The sequence below is a fragment of the Suncus etruscus genome, chromosome 6, assembly GCF_024139225.1.
Source record: "Suncus etruscus isolate mSunEtr1 chromosome 6, mSunEtr1.pri.cur, whole genome shotgun sequence".
In the NCBI taxonomy this organism is placed as follows: domain Eukaryota; kingdom Metazoa; phylum Chordata; class Mammalia; order Eulipotyphla; family Soricidae; genus Suncus; species Suncus etruscus.
This window is the reverse complement of record NC_064853.1, coordinates 15,319,498-15,325,978: the sequence shown is the minus strand read 5'-3', so window position 1 is coordinate 15,325,978 and position 6,481 is coordinate 15,319,498.

Below are 6,481 nucleotides of genomic sequence, written 5' to 3'. Positions count from 1 at the left end.
GTCTAGTTTGTTGTAGAATGGGTATCGATTCTGTTGTCATTGGCTTTGACTTTGGTGTTTAAGACTGACCTTTTTTTTTTCCTACTCAGTGTTCATACAACTGTCTGGTCTTGGTACCATCCATTTTTTTCCACCTCAATTTATGAGGTAAAACAAGATAATTCAAGTTATGTGGTTCTGCTTAAGGGAAAAGAAAAAGAAAAGAAAAACAAAACCAAAATAAAACAAAACAAACCAGAAAAACCCCCAAAAGCAAAGAAAACAAACAAAAAATCTGGAGGGGTCTATCTAGAGGGCTATAAATATCAATTTAAGAGAGGGGATAAGGAAATAAAAACATCACAAAAAGACAAAAAAAATTAAGGAAAAAACAACAGACAAACAAGAAAACAAACAAAAACTACAACGACAAAAATATCCAAAAACACCACCACAATACAGACAACAACCAACCAATAATCACGAGCCCTAAATAAAACGAAAAAAAAAAAAAAAGAAAAAGAAAAAAATTGTGCTCCCCCGACTTCTTTTGCAAAGGCACAGTAAATATTGGGGAGATTAGAAAGAGAATTCCCTTGGCCTAAGAGATATAGGGTTTCTCCGCCTTTGAAGCACACTGTCATGGGAATAACTGCAGGCTCCATAAATGCTCTTTTACTCTCCCCTAGATCTTTTTGTGTTGTCTGGAGACTTTCTGCTCAGTCGTGGATGATAAAATCAGTCCTCTGTAACTAGAGATCTTGGTTATGGCAGACACTTTTATTCTTTTCTCTTTACCCCATCCCAATTTTTTTCTTTTTTTGCTACTATTTCCTGCCATACTGTTACTATTACTGCCATACTGAAAGGGTATCATGTATGTCATTTAATTTCCTTTCAGAACCCGTTCTTGTCCAGAGTAATCATTTTATCATTGTCATAGTGGTTCCTTCTCTTCCCTAACAGCACTGCCCACCCCATCATTTCTGTTGACCCTCCTTATCTGTTGACTCTCTTTATCTAATGCCCCGCCCTTATCTTTTATCCCCTCTTGAGCTCATAAATAGAGAAAAGACTGAAATTAAACATATCAAACCAAAGCCAACTAACAGGAAGACATCCTATAATTGTGGATGAGCAGACACAGTCAGAGCTAATAAAAATTCAGTCCTCTCAATCCACCTTGCAGATAACTTGGGAGTTATGGAAGTTTTTCATAGACTATCAAATACAATTGTATTTGCACAGGAAGCAAGCCCACAGAAGGAAAAACTTGCCATTGTTTTAAATTCTTAAAGCCCCTACAGGGTTCCTGGTTTGTGTCACTTGACAAGATTATTATTTTACTCATCTAAAGGAACCATGAGACATTGATCAGTGCCTCACCTGCATAATCTTTTAGTCCTGTAAAGATCTTGTGAGATTAGTTTGGGCTGCGTTATTTTAAGGAGGAAGAGGCTGAGAATGAGAAAGGGTTGCCCAGGAAAAGGATACTCTAATGCCATAAAACTAGAATGAAAGCTATATTCTTTATGGTTCTGAACTTGTGTTCTTTGTCTGGTTTTCCTGTTTGACTATTTCAAAAAGATCTGGGGCTAGAGTGGTGGCACAGCAGTGGAGCGTTTGCCTTGCACGCAGATGATCTAGGACGAATCGTGGTTCAATCCCTGGCATCCTCCTGGTCCCCCAAGCCAGGAGCGATTTCTGAGCGCATAGCCAGGAGTAACCCCTGAGCATCACTGGGTGTGGCCCAAAAACTAAAAAAAAAAAAAAAAAAAAAAAAAAAGATCTTAAGAAAACATGATCTCAATGTTTATTTTTAAGGTACCAAACATACATAAAAAAGTTTCAAGATATAAAGAACAACCATTTCCCCTCCAACCTATGAAATGATGTTTACACTTGATAAATATTTCAGCATGAATCTTCCAGGAGAAAGGATGCCGCTACCCCTATTTCATTATCCTAAAAAAAAAAAAAAGGCAAAAAAGTGGCAGTAAATCCATAAAATCTATAATATCTTTAGCATTCAATTCACATTAAAATCTTCCCCTTTAACACTTGTTTTGTATGTTTGAAAAACAAGTTTCTGTAACTGTTTTTTTGGCTTTCCTTTAGAGCTGACCCTGTAGGAGGCAAGTCCTAGAATGCTAGGTGGCTGCTCTCCATTTCTACTCGTTTCACTGCTCCTGACTCAGGCCTCTGCCTTCTCTCTATCCTTCTTGTCCTTCTCCATCTTCATTTCTTTTTGGCTTGGTTGCATTTTTATTTTTAATAATATTTGAAACATTATATAATGCTTACTTACGACATACTACTTGAACTTAAAAAGTTGTTAAGATTGTTGATAATTACTTTCTCTAAGCACTGGTTTACAGGTTATTCATAATACAGTTGTTTTTTCCCACAATTACAAAGCTGTTTATGAGTGAGTTTCAGTCATACAATGTCCAACACCCTTCACCAGTGTACATTTCCCACTACCAATCCCAGTTTCTCTTCCTCCCTCCTACCACCTGCCACTTGGGCAGACATTTTACTTCTCTCTTTGTGTCTTTTACTTTTATCCCCCTTTATACACTGTGGTTTGAAAAATTGTTATTGAAGGGGCATCATGCCTATCACTATCTCCTTTCAGCACCCAGAGCTTGTTTAGAGTGATCATTTCTGATTATCATTGTCATAGTGGTCCCTTCTCTGCCCTAAGGGCACCCCCCCTACTATTTGTAGCAAGCTTCCCACCTGGATTTAAGAAGCATTCTTTGTGCTATAAAGTCCTACATTCTAATTGAGGAAAGTTGAGTAAACTCAGAAAGTAGAACTACTTTGAAAATTCTATTTTATCCCTTCTATTCATACCTAATCACATTTCCTTCCAGAGTTTTTTTTTCTATGAACAGATGCTTTAAAAATAATCATAATAATATACACATATAATCTCAAACACTTTTTTCTCTTGAAAAAATTTTTGTAACAAATGTATTTGTAACATGCTTATAAAGAGTGGCACATGTATACTCAGTTTTCAGGAGGTCATTCTCAGTGGAGAATGAAAAAATCGCATCCAGAGCTCCTGTGTGCAAAGACTGTGAGCCAACACCTAACCTATGAGTGTGAGTTTTGAGTCTGAGTATACAGATACAAATCTACCTACTTGCCCTACACAGGGGTGGCCATGGAACTCATCACCCAGATGAGAAGAAAAATAAGGGGGATAGAGGGAGCTGTTCACGGTGAACCTGTAATGCCAGATGTAATATGAAATCATCTCATCTTAACAAGATGACTGATATGAAAAGTTCCATTTTCTCATCTGACTTTTCGATTAGATTGTTAGGACACTCAAAAGATGTGGAAAAAGAGTTCAGAGCTGAATAAATGTCAAGTAATGAGCTATAATGCTCTTATCAATTGCACTTTCTGTGCCATCCTGGGACTGCCCACCATGCCCACATCTCATTCAGGGCATTTCTACCATGTTTTACTGCTACTTCCTGACTCTTCTCCTTAGTTTCCCACATGCCTCTGAGTGAGTGATTGGTTGATGGTCCTCACAGAGACATTTTATGCTGTCCCTATGCACATTAGGGATGGCTTGTGGCATATTCCCTGCCCAAGTACAAATCCTGAGGTTTCAAGTGAAACCTCTAGAAAGGAGAACAGATGGAAGAACTACACTCTTTAGCTCCCAACTAGCACTATTCCTATTTACTCAGAATATTTTTTGTTTGTTTTTGTTTTGGGGTCACACCTGGTGGTGCTCAGGGGTTACTCCTGGCTCTGTGCTCAGAAATCACTCCTGGCCGGCTGGGGGGGGGGCATATGGGATTCAAACCACTGTCTGCCATCTGCCTTAAATTGGGCTGCTTGCAAGGCAAACGCCCTACTGCTATGCTATCTCTCCAGCCACTACTCAGAATTGTTTTTGAAAAAATGATAACTACCTCAAAACCAAATATGGCAAAAATATGATGGAAAATAAGGCAGGCTGGGGGTCAGGTTTCTTCAAATATCCACTTCTTCTCTGAAGAAAGCAAGTTTTTCACAGAATGAAATAAATTTTTACCTCCGAAAGCTTTCAGATGAAACCCCAAGAATTTCTGCACAAGTAGGTTTCATCAGTAATTGCCCTCCTCCCAGGGCAAGTTGTTAGTAAGAACTTGCTCCACTTTGGCTAAGGATGTGTGGCTTAAAGCTACATGGAGGCCAGTATACTTGCACATGGGCACACTTTCTCCTCCCTATATATACCTGCATACATATCTAATACCTCTTTATATATTTATTATATCTGTTTATATCTTTATACCTATAATATACACAGACACATATACATAGGCACACAACGGTCTCTAAAGGTTATTTTAAGTTCTTTTATTTTGGGAGGCCTCCTCAGCAGTGCTTGAGGGCTTTGAAGGCTCTGGGTGATAGCTGTGCAGGACTGTTGGTTTAATGCTTGGGAGGGAGCAGAGCTCTTGGGGGCTGGTGTGGGTAGGGTTGCAGAATTCAGGATCAAATTTGGAAACTCTTGCCAAAAAGGCATGTGCTTCAGCCTTGTCAGCTATTGCCCCGGACCCAAACGCTCTTATTATTATTTTTAAAAATTATTTATACAAAATAGAAGGCAGAGTCAACATTAATTTTTTTCTTTACCCTTCATTGCCCATGATTAGATATGGCCCCAAATAGCTTCAGTGCATAGTAGTGACTGAGGGAGAGGAGTGACAATGAAATAGGAGAGAAAAGGAAGGTTGGTGCTGGTGCCAATACCTTCTCCCTGTTTGTGCCCAGGTTGATAACAGATGTCAGGAGTTTCATCAGCAGATAGTGCTTGGAAAACAAAACAGGACTCTGCACCTTATTTTCCTACTGTCATGCACTCAGGGCCCTGCAGATGCCTTCCCAAGTCCAGCATACAGTGCATTACAGCGGCAAACACGTGCTACAGGAAGCTCTAACATGACAGCCCTGTCTTAAATTTATAACAGTCTATGTTTAAAAACCTGACAAAACCAAAATGTGTTCTCCATAAATTACTGCACCACCATCACAGCCGCCGAAGTGAAGGTTGTGTCAGCATTTCCATTATTCTGGGCATCCCTGGTCTACCAGCGTCTCATGTCCAGTTCTAAAAATGTACCTTGGCAGGAAACCTGGCAAGGAACAAACACCTCAGCCTTGGGAAAAATCTGCTTCACCAAATTTTGAAAGCAAGAATGATTTGTTTATTTTCCCCTTTTGTCAAAGACTTTTGTGAAAACATCCATGAATTTCTTTCTTCTTACTTTTTTTTCTTCAAGCTGGTAGATTTTTAGATCTTTTCTGAACAATGGTAAAGTCTTGTTGGGGACTGTTAGTGAAGGAAAAAAAATCATAAGCCTTGTTTTAAAAGAAAGATATTATTCTGAAAACACCCACTCTGTCTCTCCCTCCCAACTCCCCATTCTGCTTTCATTAAGAAGGGTTAACAATGGTTTTATTTTGACATGGGCAAATCAGATGGCTACGGTTGGTGGTGAAATTTGATTATGTGATTAAGCTAATAACCTCTCAACAACAGATCTTGTTCTGTAGCTATTTGTTAGGTATAATTTCCCATTGGCTTCCTGGAGCAATCATTTAGTATAACTGTTCATACACTTAATTAAATTTCTTTCATTTCATTTAAGCATGTATTTATTTGTGGTCCCTTGGGCCAGTAACATTTTTCAATATGGCTTGAGACCATATTATCAGAATGCTAGGAGAGAGAGAGAGAGAGAGAGAGAGAGAGAGAGAGAGAGAGAGAGAGAGAGAGAGAGAGAGAGAGAGAGAGAGAGAGAGATAGATATTTGGGACAATAATACATTTAAGTGGTATGAAGGTTCTCACTGGAACCAAACCTACCTCTATCCCTACTCAGAAGCTTCCTACATTTTCTTGATTTTTGCTAAGTGTAAATTCATGCCTTTACTTCCACCTTAATGATGTTTAGCTTTTCACAGCATATTCTATCCCACCACAGGTAGTGCAAAAGGAACCAAACCAAAATAGTCAGAAGAGCAGAACCAAAAAGTTTTGAGCAGAACCACAAAGTATGGGTAGGTGTGAGCTAGGTTTAAAAAGGAAAAAATGTATGTTAAGTGAATACAATAGAAGATGTTCATAAAGAGAAAGTGTCTCAAAGTAATTTACACTCTAGATCTATGCAGAGGACGATTTGGGGACAAGGAAGGAGGTGCAGATGAGTGATTTATTATGGAGCCCCTAAAATGAATTCATTTTCCTAAAAATCAAAACTTCTGGAAACTGGAGAGATAGTTCAAGAGGCTGAGCACATGCTAGAGGCCAGAATTTGAATCTTCAGCACACATGCTCCTCGGAGCACTGTCAGGATCAAACCCCAAGCCTAGAGCTGGCCATGAGCACTACTGGGGATGGCTCTTCCAACTCTCCCCCAAACCTTCAAGACTCTGTGCTGCTTCTGAATATCCCAGAAGCCATCGCAGCAGGTGACCTGGGC